This window comes from Astyanax mexicanus, chromosome 11 (genome assembly GCF_023375975.1).
Source record: "Astyanax mexicanus isolate ESR-SI-001 chromosome 11, AstMex3_surface, whole genome shotgun sequence".
Taxonomy (NCBI): domain Eukaryota; kingdom Metazoa; phylum Chordata; class Actinopteri; order Characiformes; family Acestrorhamphidae; genus Astyanax; species Astyanax mexicanus.
In genome coordinates, this window is record NC_064418.1 from 28,661,225 (window position 1) to 28,687,096 (window position 25,872).

The 25,872-nt window shown below is 37.1% G+C and overlaps 1 protein-coding gene across 1 annotated transcript in view; it reads left to right on the forward strand.

The window, feature by feature from the left end:
* The first annotated feature begins 22,634 nt into the window (after positions 1-22,634).
* The window catches only part of htr1fa (5-hydroxytryptamine (serotonin) receptor 1Fa), a 30,620-nt gene continuing 27,382 nt past the window's right edge, over positions 22,635-25,872 (forward strand). The window contains exon 1 of the mRNA XM_049485069.1: positions 22,635-22,725. The gene's annotated coding sequence lies outside the window, so the exon portion shown is untranslated. The remainder of the gene's footprint in view (positions 22,726-25,872) is intronic.

The following is a 25,872-nucleotide window of genomic DNA, read 5'->3' on the forward strand; positions in this document are numbered from 1 at the left end:
AACATATTGAATTCATTATTCATCAAAAAAGTGTGAACATCACTATGTTTATATATATATTTTTATGCTTAGATAACAGCTTTGCACATCTTGGCTGGATTTTCTCAGTCAGCTTTATGAGGTAGAGTCACCTGGAAAGGCTTTCAGTTAACATCTGTGCTGAACTCATCAAGAGTTAATGACTTGAATTTCTTGCCTCTTAATGTGTTTTAGAGCATCAGTTGTAAAGTTGTGAAGAGGTAGAGTTGAGTTGGTATACAGTGAATAACCCTATTTGAGTAATGTTCTAATCCATATTATGGCAAGAACTACTCAATCAAGTAAATAAAAATAAGAAAAAGAAATGAAGATCAGTCAATGTGAAAAAATTAAGAACTTTGAAAGTATCCTCAAGTATCCCCCCCCAATCCCCCCCCCCCCCCCCCCCCCATGAGGACACGTTCATTAGAGTTATTTTTTTTTAATTAAATTTACAGCACTTTACAGCTTAAAGTTTTACAGAGTGTTTTGGGTTTTTTAAAAAAAAAACACTTTAAGTTCCTTATGTGTTCCTTCATAGTCTGGATGACTTTAGCATTCATTTGCCATGTAGAAAAAAAAATAGTTTTTAAAAGGTACTATATATACTATACTATTATGAATATAATAATTTTAAATAGAAAGAAGTTTTCTCCAAAAATAAATGCTAATAATTTAAACTGTATTGCATGAACGAAATAGTCCTTTATTATAATGGTCTTTTTTATAATTTACTATAATTATTAAGCAGTAAATATTGCTTGGGATTTAAATATTGAGTGTTAGTTCAAAGTAATTCCTACATAATAACACTTGAATATTCTTCAGAAAGTATAAATTCATCCACCTTTTCTTATGTACATGTAACTATGTAAATAAAATAAGTGCAGCTAAAATAATATTTTTTCCCCACTGTCTTTTATAATGCTGTGTCTTATTTTAAAGATAAGAATTTTTAATAAAAGAAGTTTAAAAGCTGTACTAAGCAGTTGTTAGGAATGCTACAAAAGTATGGCTTTAGACGTACATTTATTTTATGGCATTTAGAAAACTTTCTTCTCCAGAACTGTCCAGATACATCCCATTCCAAAGATGCAGGATACAACTTTTTTGCTGTTTTTTTGTAGCAGAAGGAATATTCACACTGTTCTCAATTCCCATTAAGTAACTACTAGAGACAGATTATATCTGTCCAGTATCATTTATTTTTACTTGAATCCTGGATATTTGGAGTGCATTATTAATATTGTGAAATGCTAGATCATTGAATTCTGTTTTAATATTTTGAAATATTTAAATTAGGGGTGTGCCATATCATACCGCATGCAATAATATAGGTAAATAAATTGTAAAATGTATTTTGTTGCAGTAGTGTATTGTTGAAATTATTTTTATCACCAAGAACATTGTTATCTCAGAAATACCCTGAAATATTGTGGTCTTTTTATAGCCTTATCGCCCACCACTAGTCAGTACTGACATCTAGATACAAAATCCACATTTAGAGACAAAAAATGTAGTGTTACTGATTCCTAAAATCAATACCAATGTTCTCAATTAACTGCTTTTAAATGTTCTGTGTTTATTTTGAGTTTAAAGACAGCAAGTAACTCATCTGCTTAGACACCCAGTGGGAGTTTATTCCACCACCTTGATGTCAGGACAGAGGAAAGTCTAGACCCTTGTCCTCTCATACAGGGATGAGCTGGTCCATTTCTACTGGCTTTCTAGGTCACTGTCAGACTTTTAGATTTAGAAATTTAGGAAAATTGAAGAAAAAACTAGTCATGCTGCTGTGTTTTAGAGCCATTGTAAGGGCTGGTGGTTTGCACTGGAAGAATAGCCAGGAGGGAGGTGCAGTGGTCAAGCCTTGAGATGAAAAGTGACAAAACAAGCACTTGGATGAGCTTCCTGAAGAGAATAAAACAGGAGAAATCTGCATAATGAGTCAGGCTGGTAAGATTTGTGTGATGGGCAGTGCTGCATATCGGACTGCCAGCAGGGGGGCTGGTAGACATGGAGGAAGATATGATAGTGTTGGATCTCAAAACTCCAATTCCCAGAATCCCTGTCAGTGATTAGTACCAACTAGCTGCACCTGTGCAGCACTCTATATAAACCCCAGCCAAACCACACTCCTCTGTCGCACCTTTGTAGAGGGGTGGCCAGAAACAGTGGTTCAAAACAAAACAAAGATAAAGAAACGAAAAAGAAAAGAATACAAGAATAAAAGACAACAAGATCAACAAGGAAAATCATTAAAGAAACCCAAAACAAGAGTGAAACTAAGGGGTTTGTCAGAAAAGACTTTATTCTTAATTTGTTTGAGTTAAACGAGAAGTAAAGCAAGGGGATTGACCTGTGTTGTGTTTTAGTTGAGGTGTAAGCTGTCTTTTGTGTATATGCAAAGAGTGGCATTTTCTTTGTTCTGTTTACCGCTTTTTTTTTTACACCTATTCTGAGACATGTGTTTTCCCACCCATTCCCCAGTCTCCTCTTTGAAGAATCAATTAAGTTGCACACACTATCACTATTACACATAACTATTACAAGTAGTGACAAATAAATAGTATATGTATTAAAGGGTATCTATATAAGAAAAAAAATATTAACAAAAAATACATATACATATTACTACTGTTCTTGAGATGCTAATTTTTCTAGTGGATATTTAACAGTATGTCAGGATAGCCAGGCAGGAAGACGCGGAGGCAGACGTAAACGCAGGTAATAAAAATTTATTAGATAAATAACAAAATACACAAAGAACAAGGAACAAAGAAACAAACCAAAACAAACGAGAGATAACGGTAAACAAACAGGAAGGCTAGTAAACGAGGAACTAAAACACGACAGAATAAACTAACAGGGCAAGGAAAACAATGGAAATAAACAAGATACAAACAAAGGAAAATGAACTAGGATAAACAAGAAAATAAACAAGAAGATAAACACTGAACTAAGAAGAACGCGGAACAAAGAACTAGGGCTAAGAAATACGAATAAACGTGGAGAGACAAAACAACAGGGGTTAGTGCAAAGGCCGACGAGGACAAAGTGACATAGGAGGGCTATTTATACAAACAGGAAACACACACTGAACACGAACACCTGGGGTAAGGGCGGAGCTACAAATGGGACACACGTGATGGAAAATTACTGGGGAAGAAACACAGAGGAGCACGGGTCACGTGGGGATAACACACAGAGACATGAGAACAGACAGGAACAGGGCCAGGACGTGACACAGTAAATAAAATAATGAATGTAAGAAATGTAAAATGCAATTTAATTTACTTCAGTGGTGGCAATTAAAATACTAGTATATACTAGTATATATGTTTGAGGGGAGATAAAGTCAATGTGGGGAGCTGGTTTAAAGAATGCATGACAAATTGGATAGAGGACACTTTTTTTACTTTATTGTAAAACAGTCATTGATGAGTTTGTGGCTTTCGTGGCTGCGAGCAGTGAACGCAGCACAGACCGCATGAGTAAACAGCATGTATCAGCAGACACAGAATTTGTTCATTGCGGTACTGTATTATCTGGCTAATATATCAGATTAAACGGTGCCTTGTCAGCAGTTTAGCTCAGTTAAATAGAAGTATATTTGATAGCTGGGTCGGAATGAGACCAGATCATTTTCTCAACACAAGCGAACCGCTCCAGAAAAACCATCCACGGGTTGGGCGGGGTCGAGGCAGATTACAGTAGGGCTGCAGCTATTGATTATTTTAGTAATCGAGTACTCTACTGAAAAATCAATTCGATTGATCAAGTAATCGGATAAAACATGAAATAAGAGATTTCAGAAAATAAGAAATTTCACTTAATAATGAATGACCAATTGATTTAATTTTTAAAATTCACAACATACATTTCCACATTGCAAGCACAAATAGAAATAAATAAAACACAAAATACACATAAATACCACAAGTAATAATTTAATAATTAATAATTTAATAAATTTAATTAAATAATTTAAACTTAGGATTTCTTAAAGTATTAAATATAGGGCATTAATCAATAATAAAGGCATAAACATTGGCTTTATGTTTTGCATCTTAGCTTCTCAACATCAGAGATACTGATTCCAAATTAATTGTGTGCGTTAACACTTTAACATTGACAGCCCTAATAAATATATTTACATATAAATAACGAAAGAGAACAAAGCACCAAGCTGAAGGACACCACTGGAGACCCTACGTAGCAAAAAAGCACAAGCGTTTTTAAGTTTTGAAACCACAGGCCCCCATAATCTAGATTTATATAACAACACAACATTCATACAGTCCATCCTCATCTTCATTTGATCTATAACTATCTGATTAAGATCATCCTACCTTACACAAACAAGCCAAACTTCAGCACATGATCTGAACAGCAGAGAGAATCATGGCGTGTACTCTGTCAGTGCTTCAAGGCGTATATACAGTCACAGCAGGGTCACAAAGTGCTCTGACACGATTATAGCTAACCTCTCTCACCCTGAACATCACCACTTCCATCTACTTCCCTATGATAGAAGAACCATCAAAGCCAGAACAACTAGACACCTGCTAACAGCCATTTCCCCAGAGCTGTGACACTCATCAACAGCAGTGGACCCCTCACACTTCAAATAGAATGTACTGAGGCTACAAAACTCCTTACTGCGGCGCAGACCTTCACTGTATTCCATAAATGTACCTTTGGATAATTGTGAAAATGTTGATTTTGGTTTAATGTACTGTAAAATGTAAAAATACAGTATATGTTGTATAAAATAAAAAATAATTAATTCATCATAATCTTAAAAACTACATTTGGCCCTATCTTACACACTGAGTCTATTTTCACACCTTGCGCCTGTGTTGTTTAAATAGCAACAGTGCTTGTGAATATGTCTCCGCTGATGTGCGTGGTGGTCTGGAAGTGAGATGTGTTTAATAAACAAATGAGAAAAATAAGCAGACAACAAAACAAACAAAAAAACAAACCAGAAACTAAACGTACTAAAAACAGCTGAATTGAGAATCAAACAAAGACCAATCAAACAAAATACTGGGTCTACTAAGAGAGGGACGAAATACAGAGAGGGGCTAAAGCTCATACAAAGACACAGGGTCAAATACAAAAAGCAAGACAGAGAACACAGACACAGACAAGAGACACCTGTAAAAGTAATGAGGGGGCGGGGTTACAAATGATACAGGCGGGATTACAGATGACAGGGTGGGGCTAAGGCAGAGACAAGACCAAAAACAAAACAGAGCTGTGTGAAGCACATGGAGCACAGAGGACAGGAACAGGAAGAACCAGAAAAAGGAAAAAACACAAGACAGACACAGATTACAGTGTGACAATTTGGGATTAGTATAACAACTAAACTTTGTCTTTGTGTAGGTTGTACTGTCCTCATATGTGGACAGTAGTAAGACACAATTAGTTAGTGGTGTACTGGTACGTGTTTTTATTTGCGAACCATCACCATCTCTCTCTCTCTCTCTCTATCGATCTCTGTCATGCGTGCCCTCTCTCTCTGATGTGCCCTCTCTCGCGCTCTCTATCTTTCTCTCGTGCTCTCTCTCTCTCTATTTCTCTCTTGTGCTCTCTCTCTCTATTTCTCTCTTGTGCTCTTTCTCTCTATTTCTCTCTTGTGCTCTCTCTCTATTTCTTTCTTGTGCTCTTTCTCTCTATTTCTCTCTTGTGCTCTTTCTCTCTATTTCTTTCTTGTACTCTTTCTCTCTATTTCTCTCTTGTGCTCTCTCTCTATTTCTTTCTTGCTCTCTCTCTCTCTCTCTCTATTTCTCTCTTGTGCTCTCTCTCTATTTCTTTCTTGTGCTCTCTCTCTTTCTCTATTTCTTTCTTGTGCTCTCTCTCTATTTCTCTCTTGTGCTCTCTCTCTCTCTATTTCTCTATTGTGCTCTCTCTCTATTTCTCTCTTGAGCTCTCTCTCTCTATATTTCTCTCTTGTGCTCTCTCTCTATTTCTTTCTTGTGCTCTCTCTCTATTTCTCTCTTGTGCTCTCTCTCTATTTCTTTCTTGTGCTCTCTCTCTATTTCTCTCTTGTGCTCTCTCTCTATTTCTCTCTTGTGCTCTCTCTCTCTATTTCTCTCTTGTGCTCTCTCTCTATTTCTCTCTTGTGCTCTCTCTCTATTTCTCTCTTGTGCTCTCTCTCTATTTCTCTCTTGTGCTCTCTCTCTCTCTATTTCTCTCCTGTGCTCTCTCTCTATTTCTCTCTTGTGCTCTCTCTCTCTATTTCTCTCTAGTGCTCTCTCTCTATATTTCTCTCTCTGGCGCATTTGCCCTCTCTTCCCCTCTCTCTCTGTCTCTTAATATCTTTAGGAAAAGAAGGATGGATCTCTCATGATGACAGTAGGAGAGAAACCTGGTCTCAAGCATTTGATAAAATAAAATGTTTAAAAATTAATGAAAGTGCCCCATTCCCTTCCAAAAAACAAAACATGATTATAATGAAGTTCCACTGTTATAATGAAATTAGTAAAAGGGAGGCTATACAGAATATCCAGCCTCTTTATTTTTTTCCACCAACAGTACCTAAAATGTACAGAAAATGTACTGAACTGTGGGGTTTCCACCAAGGTATAAACCGAGCCATGAGCTTTCTGTACCATTACACCCCTACAATTAGTCCAAAGCTAAATGTGAGCTTTTTACAGTAAGTAAATAAACTAGTTTTAAACATAAAATTGGATTGTTTTTTTTCTGCCCCATGTTTTTTTTGTCTGGACTGGCTGTAAAAACGTTTGACTGGGATTCCCTCAATTCTCTTTTGAATCAATTGAGAGTAATATTGTCATGTGACCACCAGATGTTATGGGCAGTGTCTCTATATAAGGTCAAGTGATCAACCTAAGCAAAGAAGCAGGAATGTACATCCCCGTATGAGGACACAGATTTTTAAGAGGTTAATAAGAGTGCTAGATTGAGCAGAAGTTAAGGGTTAAAAATGGAATTATGTTCAGTATAATTTGCCTGTTTTCAAGAATTGTTAAATGTCAAAGTGAAAAAAAAAAACACGTTTCTACAAATCAATATCAATGTTCAATATGTGGTTGCCCCCCTTTAAAATGATAGACCTAACTAAACAGAGGTCCAGGCAGTTGGTGCCAGTAGTCTCTCTCACAATTAGGGAAATGGAGATCAGAGTGCAGTGACTGTGTCTGTGATAATAAAAGTGAGTGTAATATGAAGACCTGTCTGGAAGGTCTAGTGGATAATCAATAGTTCTGGCTACAAATGAAGATGAAAGAACACTCCAAGCAACTCTGAGGAAAGGTAATAGAAAACTATACATCAGGGGATGGATACAAAAATATTACCAAGACACAAACGCACAGCATCCCCCCGAGTGCCTGGAGAGACTGGAGTAACTGAAGTGTTAATCCCAGACGTCAATCCAGTAGAGAATTTGTGGCCGGACTATAAATGAGCTGTTCACGCCTGATTTGTGTACAACATGACAGAGATTGAGAAGTTTTGCTCAGAAGAATGGAGGGAAATTGCAGTGCTCAGATGTGAGAGCCTGATTGAGACCTATTCACACAGACTGCTGTGATAGCGAGGCCAAAGCATTTTATTAAATACTGACTTAAAGGGGTGTATAATAGTTTAATCAACCACTTATTTTACTTTGTTATTTTATTTCATTGACATTTTTTTTGTAGAATTTATTTTTCACTTTGACATTTGAAAAAAAAAAAAAAAAAAAAAAAAAAAAAAATATATATATATATATATATATATATATATATATATATATATATATATATATATATATATATATATATATATTATAAGGTAAAACATCCAAGGGGGTAACTACTTTTCATAGATGCTGTATGTATATACATTAACACAATGTATTTAAGCTCCCCTGGAATTTGTATATAAGCCTTCTTGCCTTCTAAGTTCCCCTATTATCTTTAAGGTATATTTTATTATAGATATATATATTATATTCCCTTGCTCCCTAAATGAAAATTTAACTAAGAACTCTCTCTCCTGTGGTCAAACCCTCAACCTACAGCCATATGTGCATCTGTTCAAAGCTGCTCAGATCTCTTGCCAACTCAGCAGCAAATCTTTGCATCAGATGAAACTCAGCTTGACAGATAATCAGTACGAGGCAACTGTAACTGAAATCCTTATTTCAGATTGATACATGATATTTGTATATAGTATATTTTAATAGATGTTACAGAATGGTTACAGAATGTCTTTTGTTCTTGCAAGTTCATACCCTAGTGAAAAAAATAGATTAAAGTATACTAAGCATTATTATGTTATAGTGCACTAAAGTGTACTTCTAGCCACATTATCAATCAGTATATTTAAAAAGAGAGCTAAAAATTGAACAACATTTGTACTTATTATCCTTTAATTGTGTAAAAAATATTTGTACAAAAATATTTCTTTAATTCTGCTAAGTGTACTTAACTGAACTAAAATGGAACTATTTTAAATATACTTAAGTAACATTTAAACATACTGTACTACTTCATGTATGTAATCCCATATTTTAAATAAGCTTACAGTAAAATTATAAAATATTTATTGATTATTACAACTGCATTACAACTGTATCACTATTATTATACACCAGGTACATTAGTATTGTACTAAAAATTGATATTAAATATATTTACATTAGAGTACAATAATGCTTCTTGTTCCTGTCTTTTGTGAGGAGCACACTTTTAGTGTACTTAGTTGGGTATAAAAATATATTTTAATAAACTGTACTATAATTTGTAGCATGTTACAAAAATGTACTTTAATTTTTAAAAATAAGTAGTAGTAGTTTTATTTCCTTTCTAAAAAGCTACATGATACATTGTACTTTAAATGATCTACTGTAATAGTTATTTTTAACTGACTTTGCTAAAAATGTACAAAAGTATATTTGGAAATAAGTATTTTAGAAGTATATTGAATTGCATTAACTGAAAGTGTACTTCATAGTAGTCTATTTCTTAAACACACTATATTGTACTTTTTAAAACATTTCAAACATTTGATGAAAGCATGCTATTATTGTACATTTAATATGTTTTAACATGTTTTACATAAATCTGTTAGTATATTTACAGCATACTTAGACATTTCTCAGTATGTTTTAAGTACAATTAAGTATATTTTTTCACCACGTGAACAGTCTATCATTTGAAGGGTAGGTTATTTTAAACAGTGAGAGATAGGATATCTCAAATAAAATCCAGAAATTCACATTGTATAAATTATATACATTTATTTGCATTTATCTGCAGAGAGAAATAAGTATTTGGTCCCCTACCAATCATTAAGAGTTCTGGCTCCTACAGACCAGTTAGATGCAATTAACTTGCTCAAACTTTGATAATTAATGCCACCTTGCCATGAGCAGATAGACCAGTGTTCTACCTCACTCACAAGATAAAACCTCACAACTTATATTGTCTTCTTCTTAGGTGTCACAGACAAGGGTTGATACAGATGTAAATGCAGATATTACTATTTTAATTAAAACCAACAAGATAAACATAAAATTAACAGAAAGCAAACACAGGTGACGTAAAAACAAATAAACAAGACAAAGCAAACTAAACAAAGGACAAGAATAAAGATAACAAAACTAGATAAATCCAACAAAACTAAGAAAATAAGAAATAGACTTAGAAAATAAGACCAGACTGTAAGCCCATAAATTTACACACCAGACCAGGAGATCACAAAGCATGCAAAAAATACAAAATATACACGTCACAAATGCTACAGATATGAGGGAATACAAAATACACAAACCAGGCATGGAGCACACAAGGCAAACACTGAAACAAAGGGGCTTATATACACAATGAGGGTGAGGAACACCTGGGACCAGTAACAAGGGGGCGGGGTAACCAACAAGATAGGTGGGGCTAGGGTGGGACAAGACAATAACAAAACAGGGCCATGTGCTTAAAGAGCACATGGCTAGGAACACAAGACACAGAAGCACATGGGACCAAAAAAGGAAAACACAAGACAAACATAGGCTAAGGTTTGACATCAGGTAAGTCTTTATAATAAATATACATACTAAAATTCCATGAGTTTAGCTGTCAGTATAGTGATGCACTTACATCACTACTGCTACTGGAGACTTTATTTTATAGGGCAGGTGGTTTCAGGCTATGGATTTTCATCCAAAATAAAACAGACAGAAAAGTGTTCACAACCCACTGTGTTTGTAAAGCACAGTGTATCTGCCTGCCGCTGATCTCATGTATGTAGTTAAACCACTGTCAACATCAAATATGCACTTGCCAGCACACAGATTGCTGTACCTGGGTTTTAGCCAGCAAAGCCTCTGAAGTACTTTTCCACATAACAAACACAGCAGTTAGTAAAACATCATCAGTAATTCCTGTGCTGACTGAAAAGGTCACTCTTAGACATACAGACCAAAGGCCTTGTAAATAGATTTACCCTCACCACTTATAGATTTGTTTTCAAGTTCTTGGCAAAGAGCAAGAAGACCTTTGATGATCTTCATCTATCAAAAGAGCATGTAATTGTGAATGTTATGCATTACTGATATTGTACAGAAGCAAAAGCAAAGTGCCTGGCTGCATCCAAATTGTGTACTTCTTATAAATACTATAAGGTATAAGCTACACTCACCGGCCACTTATTAGGTACACCGGTCCAACTGCTCATTAATGCAAATATCGACTCAGCCAATCCCATGGCAGCAACTCAATGCGTTTAGGCATGTAGACATGGCCAAGACGATCTGCTGCAGTTCAAACCAAGCATCAGAATGGGGAAGAAGGGTGATTTAAGTGACTATGAACGTGGCATGGTTGTTGGTGCCAAAGCGGATTTAGTTCTGTGGGAGCAAATGCCTTGTTGATGCTTGAAATCAAATGAGAATGGCCAGACTGGTTAATTATAAAGGCTGATAAAACAGCAACAGTAACTCAAATAACCACTCGTTACAACGGAGGTCTGCAGAAGAGCATCTCTGGAAGCACACCACGTCAAACCTTGAGGCGGATGATGGGCTACAGCAGCAGAAGATCACACTGGGTGCCACTCCTGTCAGCTAAGAACAGGAAACTGAGGGTTCAATTCACGCACAGGCTCACCAAAATTGGACAATAGAAGATTGAAAAAACGTTACTTGGTCTAATGAGTCTTGATTTCTGCTGCGACATTCGAATGGTAGGGTCAGAATTTGGCTTCAAAAACATAAAAGCACGGATCCATTCTGCCTTGTATCAGTGGTTCAGGCTGCTGGTGGTGGTACAATGGTGTGGGGAGTATTTTCCTGGAACACTTTGGGCCCATTAGTATTAGTATTGAGCATCGTGTCAACGCCACAGCCTACCTAAGTATTGTTGTTGACCATGCCCTTCCCTTTATGACCACAGTGTACCATCTTCTAATGGCTACTTCCAGCAGGATAATGCGCCATGTCATAAAGCGCCAATCATCTCAGACTGGTTTCTTGAACACGACTGTGAGTTCACTGTACTGAAATGTCCTCCACGGTCACCAGATCTCAATTCAATAGAGCAGCTTTGGGATGTGGTGGAACGGGAGATGGATGTGCAGCCGATAAATCTGCAGCAACTGCGTGATACTATCATGTCAACATGGACCAGATTCTCTGAGTAATGTTTCCAGTACCTTGTTGAATCTATGCCACGAAGGATTAGGGCACTTCTGAAAGCAAAAGTGGGACCAAGCCAGTACTAGCAAGGTGTACCTAATAAAGTAGCTGATGAGTGCATATACTAACTTTTATAGTGCAGGTTTGGCAGGTAATGTAAATAACAGTATGTGATAAGGATTGCTGTGCAAACATTTGTCACTGCAGGTTCTCCAGACGCTGTTGTTGCTGCACATGCATTGTAATCCAACATTTTTTTTAATATTGTTCCAGACACGAGTAACTCCTCCCTTGGTGTTTTGCATTGCACTGAGAAAAAACTCAGGTTGGTGGCAAAATTGCATTTGCTTGGTATTTTTGCTTGATGGGTTGATGGCTAGGTCGCTGGCTTAGTTCCTATTTGTGATCTGCTGTAAGACATGATCCAGGATCTCAAATAATTGCAGATGCCTCACCAGCCACTACAAAATATCCAGCATGTTTAAAACCTGGCCCTGTCAGTGTCTCTATAACTAATATGGTCAGTAGTAATTGTGCAAATTGAAGTTAGATACAAAGATAAAGAGTGAGGAGAAAGCAGATCGTGGATCCATATTCCTTTCTTTTAATTAGAGCGCGAGCACCGGAGGTGCAGAGCCCCATTTTTTTTTTCCGTTTATTATTACACTTCTTGACACTTTCAAAATTTTTGAGGCATTTTCGATACTCAAAAACTTGAGTAATGAATTTTGGCACAGGCCTCAAACTCGGTAAAAATTGAAAAGTTCCACAGAGCATGGGCTTGGGCGTGGTTCAAGGAGCTCCATAGTGCCCCCAAACGTCGGCAATGGCTGGGATAAAGTTTGTCTAATATGCACCATCTTTATTACACTCATTGACCTCCTCCCAAAGAACAAGGATCACTTGTCCAGCAGGAATTCCCATTGAGTTTTGGGGGAGGGGGGTTAGCATATTCGAAAAGTCATGAAACTTTACAGACCTATTTGGCTTATGACATTTATGGAATGCTCGAAAAAACTTGACATTTGGTAAATTTAAAAAGGACTCAAAATGATTTAGAAATATTTTGTAATTTTTTTCATATGTAGCTAGAGGACTCTACAGCGCCTCTATTTGGTTTAGGCTAAATATAAATTAAAACTCCTCAACATTTCTCCACTATTCTCGATTTTTGATAGAAGCATAGATATTATGATGCCACACATATTACCTTTTGGCATGTATTAGCTTCGCCCAACAGGAAGTCAGCCATATTGGAATTTGTGAAATTATTACACATTTTTACAAACTCATTCTCCTCGTAGAGTCTACGACAGATTACCTCTAAATTGGATCTAGGTAGACTCCAGACATATGTGGTGACAAATTGCAAAGGAATAGTTGATAGCTGAAACAATGATGTAATGGTAGGCAAATTATTTAATGGGGACATAGAGCTTGGTCAGAACACAGGTTCTTGAACATTCATGAAATGTTACAGAAACATAACAGACGTCATTACACATGTTTTCAGTATCAGTATGACTGACTCCGCCCAACAGGAAGTAGGCCATTTCGAAATATGTGCAAATAATTAGTCGATATCTCAAACGAGGACAAAATGTCAGACAGTTGAATTGCTTGAGATGCCACATCAAAACAGGAAGTGGAAACATTTAGGTAATGCTAGGTGTTTTAAGGAGGTCACAATGGATGAAAACTCACAAAACTTCACAGGCCTGCTTGTTGTAGGCTGTCCTTTGATAAAAAAAATAATTTACTATATTTGTATGTCATCAGCTCTATGCTGCCACCTAGGCTTTCAATGCATATTTGACATTTTAGGAATGCTTAAAAACTCAAATAAATAAATTAGCTCTGGCTGTCTCAAAATTTCTCCAATATTCTCAAATTTCGATAGAAGCATAGATATTTTGATGCTGCATGAATTACCTATTGGCCTGTATTAGCTCTGCCCAACAGGAAGTCAGGCATATTGAAAGATGTCTTGTTTACTGCAGAATGAGGTAGGCAGTATATCAGTTTTTGGGCTTGTCAAAGGTACATGTGATTAACTGCATGTTTTGTAAAAATCACATATGGGTCCAATTTTTTGGTTTGGCCCGGTATGCTTTGCACCGGTGTGCGAGGGCCCTACGCCCCCTGTGACAGGGGGACCCCTCTTTCTCTGTGTTTTTGCTGCTAATCAGTGCACAGGCAACTGGTATTACTTGTTTTTTTTTTTTCATATTTAAAAATATGAATATCCTGCATGGCACTGCATTTTTTCTTGTGTAAAAATTTGGTTTTGGAAAGCAGAGAGACTTGTTGCGAGTTCCTTCTGGTAAAAGATCTTGTGATTAGTGACTCTGTTTCATTGATCTGTTGTGACAATAAGTTGTGTAGTGTGAAGTTTACGACTCTGAAAGTGAAATTGGCTTTTTTGTTTTAAAATTCCATTTGCAGTCAAAGGTGCAGGGAGGTGAGGGAGGAGGAACATATTTAATAATAGTACAATAAACATTTTAATTGTTATTGTACTAAAGCGTACCTGAAGATGCTTTGCTTTCCTCTTATAATCTTCTGCTTTATGGTCATCGGCTGTTTATTATTTTTTTAAATGTGCTAGTCTTATAGGAGCCCAGAGGTTTGAAAAAAGCAAATGAGAGCATCTGCTTTTTTTCTGCAGCTGCCTGCGCTCACAGCATTACCACAATTTTCATGTTTTGATACACAGGTAATAATGTCTTCTGGGTGTCCATCTGGAAGTTCATGCAGCCTGAATACGGTTTTAATAAATGGTTCAGTTTCATACAGAAGAAGGACTGATCTAATTGAATATGCAGCCTTAGCATTTCTGTGGGGCTCCAGACAACAAAATCACAATGGCTTTGCATATATAATCCTCTGCAATATACATTTGTGCTGGGATCTGTGACATACTGATGAACTGATCTAATCACAAACCCAATCTCTCCTGCTGCAAGACAAAAGACTGTGTCAGGGATGCAGCCTTCAATAGAGCCAGACTGAAGCCTCCAGGGAATTTTATCTGTAGTGCACCTCCACCATGGCATGAAGAAGAGATAATTCCAACAGGTGAGGCAGCACACAGAGGCAATCCTGATACAATTCCTTCAGTCGTTTTCATGCTTTGTTCAATTTTCCCCCATCTAAAAACATTCAACCAGAAGATATTTTGTAGATTCATACTGATTTCTTATGTTATAGTATGTATTTTAAATAGCAATGTGCTTTTTTATGACAGTAATGTACTTAATGCTGTATTGGCTAGAGTTTGTAAGTGCAGAAAATGCATTAAATAAAACCAATCAATAAAAATGTTACACAGTTTATTTTATAAGGAATAATATACTGTAAGAGAACAGCTATCAGATGCCTACTGATGTGAAAACTGTAACTAAGAATTTCAAAAGTATAGTAAAGTATAAAAATAAGTGAAAAAATTTGTTAAAGCTGATGTCTGTAAGTTTTGGGATTTGGGGGATTTAGGGCCCTCTCTGGTGAGAAGTGGTAATTGCACCGAGCATGCGGAAAAATCATTTTAAACTGGGCGGGTGTGATGCGGTCTCCTTTCAGAGCGGATAAATCCGATTCCAGGTTATGTTCAGTCAGAGAAAGAGAGAGAGAGAGAGAGTGCGCTCAGTCAGAAACTGCTGAGAGAAATGTTTTCAGTGGATGTAAGAGAGTTATTATATATGGTTGTCGGTTTTGTCAATTTAAATAAATGAGCTAAAAAGCTCTGAGTTTCCCCTTCTGAAGTCTCCATTGCTCCACCAGCCGCTCGCGTTCAGTAAAACTGAGCCGGATCCTCTTTTAGAAGCTGTACGTGTGACGTAAGTACGTAAAGACGTGTGATGTGGCCAGAAGAACTCCTGCGAAAAGCGATCCAACACCCCAGTTTTTAGAATGAATATATTAGGCTTAGCAGGGATGGCTTTTTCAGCACACTGGTGCCATTAAACAGAATATTTTATCCCTTCTACACTCAGAAATGCTTCTGCTTTCAGTTTAGAAATAAAATAATACAAACTGCCACTTTAAGAATTAACACAATTTTGGGATATGGGCCGCACCTCAATTACCTGAGCTCCTCCACCTAGTCCTATATATACCTCCCAGTCGCTCCTCACCTTCGTGACTATATACCCCGCCCCTGCCTCCTCCCCATCACCACCCTCACCTTCATCACTCACCTTAGCTGTGGGGGACCTGTACTGAACTGTGCCCCAAGCAACAGAAATCACCCCCCCCTCTAGAAAAGGGCAATTGTTAAGAGTAATAAATAAAACACTTTTTGTCATTTAGATTTAGAAATCATTTTGATAAGTTAAACAAATCTGAAACACTAAATTGGTCTTTCCTCCAAATGGATGCCCTTTTGCTTGTTGTAACTTTTTAAATTAAACTTTTTTATTTATCTTTTTTCAACTCTGAATCTAATAACACAAGTATTATTACATTTAATCTGAAACAACAATGCAAAAAATACATCTCTAAGGGTTTTAATAATTATATTTCATGGTAAAATTTATTGTTAGAGATTGGGGACAGGAAACAAATGCTATTTTCTCAGCGATCTAAATAGTTTTTATTTATTTATTTTATTACATATCTTACTTTTGCAATTAGGTTAATGAACAAAACACTATGCTTAATAATAAAATGTATTTTAAAGTTATTATGTCTGCACATTATACATGTAATTTCTTGGGGCTAGAAATGGCACTGATTCGGTGGAATGACCCAAATTCATTACAAATCAATTGCAATATATTTTAAAAGCCATTGGATAAAAGAAACACATCTAATCTAATCTAATCTAATGAATGTGTATAGTGCTTTTACAAAAAATCAAAGGCAACAGTAGCAAAGAAAAACTTTTACAAAGAAGAAGAGAAGGAATCTTGGGATGAACCAAAACTTCACTGTGTATCTACTTCTTGTGTCAAGAATCAAAACATTGCAACATGACGTGTTTGATACAGTTGCCTTAAGTGACATTGCTCTTCCTGCGATGTGACTATTGCGCATATGAAAACTGCGATGTCGATGCTTAAATGATATACCGTGCAGCACTAATTGTTATGTAACTGAAACTGTCAGAATTTCATGTTTGTATAATTGATTTTCAGTAGTTGCACGAGGTTCCCATTTTTAAAAATTCTCAGTTTTTACTCGATTGTCAGTGGTGTCACAGTTTTACACAACTTATTCACCTGAAGGTCACAAACGATATAAAGAACCAACTACCTATTGCTATTAACCAAAAACGACTTACCGGAGACTTGATGAGGACTGTAGAGTCGCCTGCTCTCGTTTGGCGTCCCATTTGCGTTTTTTTATATTCTGCCAATCTACTTTCTCTCCATTCCGGGCTCTTTTAAGAAGTCTGTAAAATGATAAATCTGAGTCTCCTTTCTTGTTCTTATGCCACAGGACCCGACACATGGAGAAGCAGTGAACTCAAGCTGCTGAACTGAGCGATCTTTGCAATCGGTTTACCCACTATGACGGCAGCTTAGGTTGTGACGTCATGTTGTGATGTAGGAAAGATGTTTTGCCCATTGTTCTGGAAAGAAGAAGCTCTCTATGTGTCTCTTGTCAGTGCGAGGCATTAAATGTGGTGACTAATACATTTCCTCTCATCATGAAACTGTGGGCTCACTAGACATAAAAGGACTGACTTCAGAGAGTCGCGTATTCCCTCGACTCCACATTTGAAAAATGCATATTTCTTCAATAGCTGCCAAAGTCACTAAGGGCAAAGAAGATGATCAAAACCCAATATACTCTGGCTGCTGAACACATGGAACCCAACTGACGTTTTTAGAGAATGACTCCACAATAGGTGACTTGTACCAGGTGAAAAAAAAAACATCTTGATGTCAATCATATTATATTCTTTATAAGGATGGTCTTCAGTTTTCAGTTCTGGTCATCAGACTTTATTGAGCTGTGCTTTGTAATAAAATCATACTTTATACATCCTTCCATTCTTCCAACGATCCATTTTACCATCACCACATTTGCAGAGTTGCCATTAATCTTTAAGCCAGAGAAATACCAGTGGGAGCCTGCGGGTAATTAGAGAGCTGTCACCTATTCCTTGTTTCAGAGAAGGTATTTACGCTCTCGTTTCTCTCCCAGTGAGTGAATGAAGACAGGACCACTAGCTACTGCTGTGAGACCCGAGTAGGTTGACAGGTCCGAAGAGTAGATGATGAAAAGCCACACCATGTGTGAACAGATATCGTTTAGCCATTAGCCTACAGCTACAATTATTTTGGCTCTGCTTTCCATGCTTCTCCCAAGGGGGGAATAATACCTCATTGCTGTCACTGCATTTTTTTTTTTAGGTTGCTGTGCCCTTTCGCATTCAGGAGACACTACGTACATTGAACAGCCGCCAGATCTATTAAAACCAACAGATCTGGAACGTTGATAGACTTCACAAGACTCCAGAGGGTGTCGTTTGTTTAGCAGATGCTAGGAGCAGACCTGTAAGTCTTTTAAGTCCTGTAAGTTGTGATGTGGGACTTCCATGGATCACATCAATGAGTCTTTGGCAGGCATTACTCCATTACTCTGCCACAGATTAACCAGTTGCTTTAACTTGGACCACTTTAAGCTCTGTGTGAAGTTTTTGGAAGCTGTTTTGGTAAGACAATGTTAGCCTTAAAAAGGGGCAAAAGTTAATCTAATTAGATGTTAGCCAGCCAGATAGCATTAGTATTCAGTCTTGTCCAGAAGCTCGGAAGTCAAACTGCACAAAAGTAACTTTGGTTGGTCTTAGTAGCAAACCGAGCAAACATACCTGGACCTGTTTTACAAGCAATTCCATAAAAGAAACTTTTTACTCACATTTTAAACTGTGATAAAACTCATTTTTGCTGTAAAATACAGTAAATGAACTGCACATTTACTGTGGAAACATTACACCTACTGCTTCTGGTACATTAGTCTTTAAGAGTTTTAGGGGGTTTTCACACCTGTAGTTTGTTTCTCTGGTCCGAATCAGATGATGAGTTTGTTTACTTGAAGCGTTTTCCCCCTCTGTTTGGTTTAATTTCACACAGACATAAACCTAAACGCACCAAAATGCGCACCAATAAACCACACAAGCAGGTTGTGACCTCTGATTGGTCAGAGCTGTCTAGCGTGGGAGTAAATTTAAATATATGAAAAAAGTAAATATAGCCAGAAGATTCTGTGTTCCAGCGCGTATATCTGTGCTTTAACACTGAACGCTGAAACGGTGTGCTTTTAACCAGTGTTTGGACGTGCAGTGCAGATGTACATATAGTAAACCGAGTCACGCGGCTGTGAGCAGTGAATGCAGCACAGACCGTGTGTGCATGGACACAGCGTTTGTTCACAGCTGTGATAATTAGCGTTACCTGGATAATATATCAGATTAAAATGCGCCTTATCCGCAGTTTAGCCCAAAGAAATGGACTATATTTAACAGCTATTTAATAGCTGGGTCAGATCGAGACCGGATTACGTTCTCACCACAAGCAAACCACTCCACAGTTCGTTGGGGACCAGACTGAGACCGAGTTCGAGTTCTTTTGATCTGCACCCGAGTGCGATTACTGTTTTCACACCTGCTCAATCGAACCACACTAAAGTCACAAACGGACCAGAGTTCATTTTAACTGGACCAAATAGTGCTGGTGTGAAAACGCCCTTAAACTCAGTGATGATGGTCTGAGACACGTCCTTGGAGAAGTGGGTGGGTCTACCACATGGAAATCTGCCAGGGTCTCTGATCTCTACTGTGCCTCTGATCTCTACACTTCTACTAGTGGGAAATTTGACGACATGCCAGATGATTTTGGCTTAATTTCTATTGAACCGAAGGGAATGTGGAACCGCAGTGTCTATTTTTTTTTACAGTCATTGGCATTAATCTGTGCATACCAGAAAAGCTGCTACTCTGCAGTTATGGAGATGTACGGACTCCACAGTCATTTAGCCATCATAATTTGGCCAATGTCAAAGACATTCAAATTCTTTAATTTTAAAAACTGACTGTTCACCTACAACCTAATACAGTATATATCAAACTGACAGCTGCCGCTTGCAGGAGATAACCAGTGTTATTCTCTTCACCTGTCAGTGGTTTGAATGTGATGTGATTAATTTTTACATGAATAACTAAATGAGTAAATCAAAGAAAAGCAATTAAAGTATGACTGGTAAAGAAATAGGCACAATGAAATGGAAACAGTTCGATAATTAAGCACTTTACTCACCCTGACACCTTTACAATACAGCAAACTGGGGCAGAGAAAAGAGCAAATGAATGTGAGGAGATGAGTGAAGGAGATTACCCAGAGAGACGGAGAGCTTCTGCGCTGTGGGTGTATTCGGGAGCCATTTCTTTAATTGGAAACATCCCCCAGTTTTTCAGAAGCACAATGGTCAGAGTATGTGGGAGGGTGGCACCAACAGTTTACCAACTGAGAGAATGTTATTGCCACATGCAGAACCAGAGTCAAAGGCCATCCACAGTGACAGCTTGACCTTTTCAGCATCCATTATTTTACAGTGTTGTCCTCCTTTTGTTGCTGTAATGGTGAGCTGCACAGACTGTGAAATGTTGCTTTTATGTTGATCAATTTGTTCAAGCTTTTATTTTGTGCTCATTTAGCTTGTATTCCGTCTATTGCAGAATAAAAAGCTAGAAAGCAGCTCTCACTGTACTCATCTGCTGCTTTCTTTCACTGATTGGCTCTGTGTGTTTTTTTTTTACGATGGTCAGTAATAATACAGGCAGCTGGAGAAAAGCTTGTGCTTCACCAATGCTGTGTAGAGACCCGTGGAAAACTGACATGTTTATGTGGTGAAATGTTCCTCAGTCATCAAAACAAACATGATCAGAAGGTTGAACTCAGGTTTGACACGCTTTTCCCCCTGAAATGCAGCTTGTACTTAACCAGCAGCTTTTTGTTTGTGTAGAGGAAGTGGCAGGTCTGAGCTTTGATCATTAAGTATTATATTTTTATGGCACTTCTATGAAATGGCAACATTCTCTGCGTGAATCAGAGATTTCTTGAAAGAAGATGTTGCTATCTCTGCCGCGCGGATGACACTATCCGTAGTAACAAAGCTGACGCCCACTCTCTCCAAGTAATGAATTCCGCCTGCTGGTGGAGTTCTCCCAGAAGCAGAGAGTTTAAACTTTTAACAGAGTTGTCGTGAAAGTCCCTGAATGCCTCAAGTTTAACTGATGCTCTCTGTCACTCTCGGCACAACAGCGTCAGACTGGAATCCCTTATTTTGTTTGACTCATGCATAGCACACCTCAGCTTTCTAAACAGGGATATGCTCACACTGAAAAAAATGTTGCATAAATGTACTGTTTACTTAAATACACTTTATCGTCAAGTGTCAAGTGTAGTATTTGCTCACCTGCCTTGCTTTTGGTCATGAAACCCATTTCATGAAGCTGTCTAAACAATATTCTTGAGCTAATCTGACAGCCACATGAAGTTTGGAGATCTGTAGTGATTAAACTCTCTTATTTTTCAGATGACAGAGTGAGTTTGTTATAATATCACTGACAGTTGGCTGTGGAATATTTAGTATTGAGGAAATTTCACGACTGGACTCGTTGTAATGCTGGAATTCACTATGGAGCTCCTGAGAGCGACCCATTCTTTCACTAATGTTTGTAGAAGCAGTCTGCATGTCTAGGTGCTTGGTTTTATACACTTGTGACCATGCTAGTGATTGGAACCCTACTTTTGGCAATATAGTGTATGTTCAATATCTCCACATGAATAAAATAAGAAATTATTACAATTACACATGTAGTAATGTAGTGTATGTGTATTGTAAGTAGTGTAGTGTAAAGTAGTGTAAAGTATTTGTATGTATAGATATCAGTAAGTTTATCCTATTTTGTAATTATTGCTGTTTGTTGTTGTTTGTATTGCTTTGGTAATATCGTTGTAATTATGTAATTACAGTCATGCCAATAAAGCTAATAAGAAAGAGAGGGCAGGTGACATAAAGAGAGACTGTGTTAAAGGTAAAAAGATAAATCAGTAGACGAGTAGATGATAGGGGAAACTATCTCTCCACTACTCACACTATCTATCCAACACTTATATAATGTCTATCTATCTTTTTCACACAGTGAGAGGCAAGAGAGGTTGAGATAGAGGGAGAGAGGTAGAGAGAGAGAGAGCCTGTGTGAAAAAAGACCACTCCATCGCTTCATATACAGCTCTGGAAAATAATTAAGAGACCACTTCAGTTTCTGAATCATTTTCTCTGATTTTGCTATTTAGTAAATGAGAAATAACAAAGAAGATGCAGAGATTTTAGACCTCAACTTATGCAAAGGAAACAAGTTCATATTCATAACGTTTAAAGAGTTCAGAAATCAATATTTGGTGGAATAACCCTGGTTTTTAATCACAGTTTTCATGCATCTTGGCATGTTCTCCTCCACCAGGCTTACACACTGCTTTTGGATAACTTTATGCCACACCTGGTGCAGAATTTCAAGGAGTTCAGCTTGGTTTGATGGCTTGTGATCATCCGTCTTCCTCTTGATTATATTCCACAGGTTTTCATTTTGGTAAAATAAAAAAAAAACACTTATTTTTTCCAGAGCCTTTGTAGCTGTCTTTCTCATACAGTGAGGGGCAAAAGAGACAGAAGGAAAGAAAGAGCAAGCAGAGAGTGAGAAAGAGAGAGAGAGAGAGAGAGAGAATAAGAGAGAAAATATATCAACTTAGTCCTCAGAAACGTGTGGAGCGTGTTTTTTTCTTTATTATTATTATTATTATTATTATCAATTTTTTTATATATTACATTAATACATTTCGTTTCGTTCGGTTTTGGAATCAAAGAGAGTGTGCGTCGCTGGTGCGCGTGCGTCACCGGGCTACTCGGCAGAGCGCGCGCCTACCTTCAGCACACATTCACCCACCTCATCATCCTCTCACAGACACCGCGCGCACGGGACCGTACACACTGGAGCAGCGCGCGACCGCACAGCCACACACAGCAGCACACAGCAGCAGCAGCACAGACCTGTGAGTATATGTTTGATTAATAAGCTCTCTGGGGAGGTTTATTACACTGAGCACGAGCTGCGCAAATCAGCGCCACTTTTAGCAAGTTTCACATCTCAGACACAAACTCACAAGCTTCATTCAGCAGCTCACTCTTCTGGAATTACACTGATCCACTGTGTACTGCTCTGCTTCTGCTTACTGAGCTGTTCAGGTTATATAGCATTATTCCATATACATATACATATATATATATATATATATATATATATATATCATCGTGTAGATACTATTTAAATCTTTTGCATGTTTGTTAATATGCATGCATATTTTGATCAGTGTAGTTCAATATGTTTAATATTTTAAAAAATGCAATGAAAAGACATGAAACACACACTTGCTAAACATGAAGATAGGCTGAAGATAGGCTGAACAGGTGGGCTACAGTGGCTAGACCCATTTAGGAAGCAGCCACCGCATGATGAACCTGCATCAAAGCCCACAGAGCAGCAGCAGCAGCACAAGTAACATTACACATAGCATAAATTATGCATAGAAGACCTAGGCACAGATGAACTGGGAAAATGCCTTCCCTTTCTAGGTTGGCAAATATGCTAATGGCTTCTTATTTCTTTGTTCTAAAAAAAGTCACATGATTTTTTGCAATGTGAATCAGTAATGGGCAACCAGCAATGCAACACAAACATCTCCTTAAGTGCACCTTAAATACATCCATAATGATAAACACCATACTGAAGACACTTAATGCACATGTAGCCTAATGTATACAGATGTTAAGTGAGTGTTAATAAAAGAGAAGCATTAAAACAGGTCAATCAAATCCAGATAATGGATAATGAATAAACAAACAGTAAACTCTGCTCACTCTGATTTCTGTCAGAATGAGCTATTGCACTCCAAGAGATATGTAAGAAAAATATATAATATGAATTAAATATAAATGTGACACGGGGAAAACTAGTGTTAGTAGCTGTGTAGCTTCAAGCACATATTTAGAGTATTTAATAACACTGGCAAATTTGCTGTGTACATTATTATTACACAGGTGATATCACTGTCATAATATATTTGCTGGTTATCTGATACATTTCTATTTGCATCAAGACTTTGGAACTTGGTTATTTACATGATGGTTATTTATCAGGTTGTTTATACATGATGCTGAAACTGAACCCATTTCTGCGTCATAATATTTTAATATACTGTATTTATTTATGTATTTCTGTGTTACACAGTTGTGGCATCTGCCTGCCCACTGTCTGCAACCTACTGATTAAGATCATGCTCACGTCAATCATTTACATGATGTATTCTTAGAATTTAGGAATGCAGGAAATATAATTTGAATTTTCCTGTGATCTTGTTTCTGGGCTGTACTAATAATATACAGTGCTACACAGTATGTCAGTGCTGTATTATAAAATGTAAAGTGGTCGTTACATTTTCCAGAATTATATAAATATATATTTTCACATAGTTTTACATTGAACCATTCTGCAAATATTTTAGTGATCTTTCAGCTCATTGGCTGTTGTCTCATACACTTATAATGAAGACCAATACAATATGGTGTGTGGTATATTTAGGAGCATTGATCAAATCAGCCAAACCCAGTTTACTATGTTGGCCACACATCAGTGAACTATAGAAGAGTAATGGGGTAGTATTAGTGGATAGAGGGTTTTTAATGTTTGTATATGTATTCTTTTAGTGACTGCATTTTACAGCAAGTTTTTCTAATTAGATTTCTTCATAATGACCTACTAATAGCATAGTATAGTGTGTATATATATCCATTATTAGCATATAATTCTCTTTATATTAGTGATTTGATGACTTAAAATTTAAATGGGTGTGACAAAATAGTGACTTCCAGCTGTGGGTTCCAGCAAGTTATGATGATAGGCAGCTAATATTGACCGTTTGATAGTGTGAATGTGCAGATATGTTTAGAGAATATATGGCATTCTTGTTAAGAAGAATTTTCGCCTTTCAACAAAATTCAAACTTTTAAGAGCACATCACTTTTACTGTTTTGGCTGCAAATATGTCTCAGTACATGCTAATGTCCTAACATAGGCAAAAAATATTAAATAATAAAAATGGACACTTGCTCTCCTCTGCTTTTTGCTTTAGCTCAATTATGGCTGCTTTTTCTCTCATCATACTTATCATACTCTGGCACTGTACTTTTTCATGAAAGTGAAAAAGTTGAATATGAATTATTTCTCAATGTTTGAATTTTTTTCTGTTCTACTTGAAATAGTGTCTGAGGTGCCAGAATGTAAATGCTGCCCAATTTAAGATAAACAGGATTATTTGAACAAGAAACTGGCAAATAAGAAGCTGACTTCAGCATTCCTGTTTTTTACAGTTTTTTTGTAATGATATGTATTTTAGCAAAGAAATTATATGTAATTTAGCAAAGAAACCAGCTGGAATGATTCTAAATACAAATAAGTCTGTTAAGTTTAGCTTTAATACTGTATTTTCTTTACTTTTTCATTAGCTGTTAGCTAGGTGAAACTGTTTTGTTGTGTGACCAGAATTCTGTGTGCTAGTCTTTAGGGTTAAAAGTTGGTGTTTAAGACAATAATTATTTTATTTTTATTTTAATGCAAGAGCGCAAAAAAAAGATGCTGACCCCTGCTTGGCCCAATCTATCAGTAAGAAGAACCACCACTGATGAGATGTAATGTAATCAGTGATGGCATAGTTACCCATGAAAACTAATCTCATAACTGATTACTGATTACCCCTTTTAAAAGTAACATAGCTGGTTTATGGATTACTTAATTTTAAAAGTAACTAAATTAGATTACAAGTTTACAAATATTAGTTACATTCATCAGCCAAAACTCACTTTATTGGAAGCTTTGCTCCACTTTTGGGACTTTTTATGTAAATGTGCTTTTCCACCGGCATAGGGTGGTGCTGGTGCCAAGTTTCCGAACGGTTCTTTACCGCAAAATCACAGATTCTTGGCCAGAAAAGCCAGTTCTGTTCTGGCCCCACAATCTTACTGGTTTGGAACCAGCGAACCTGTGACGCGAGCGGCCAAAGTGCGGGGCGTTGAAGCGTCTCCGGGGCAAAGTTTTTTACAAACCAACTCAACTCCATTCACAGCTAAGAGCAGCAGAAGCAGCT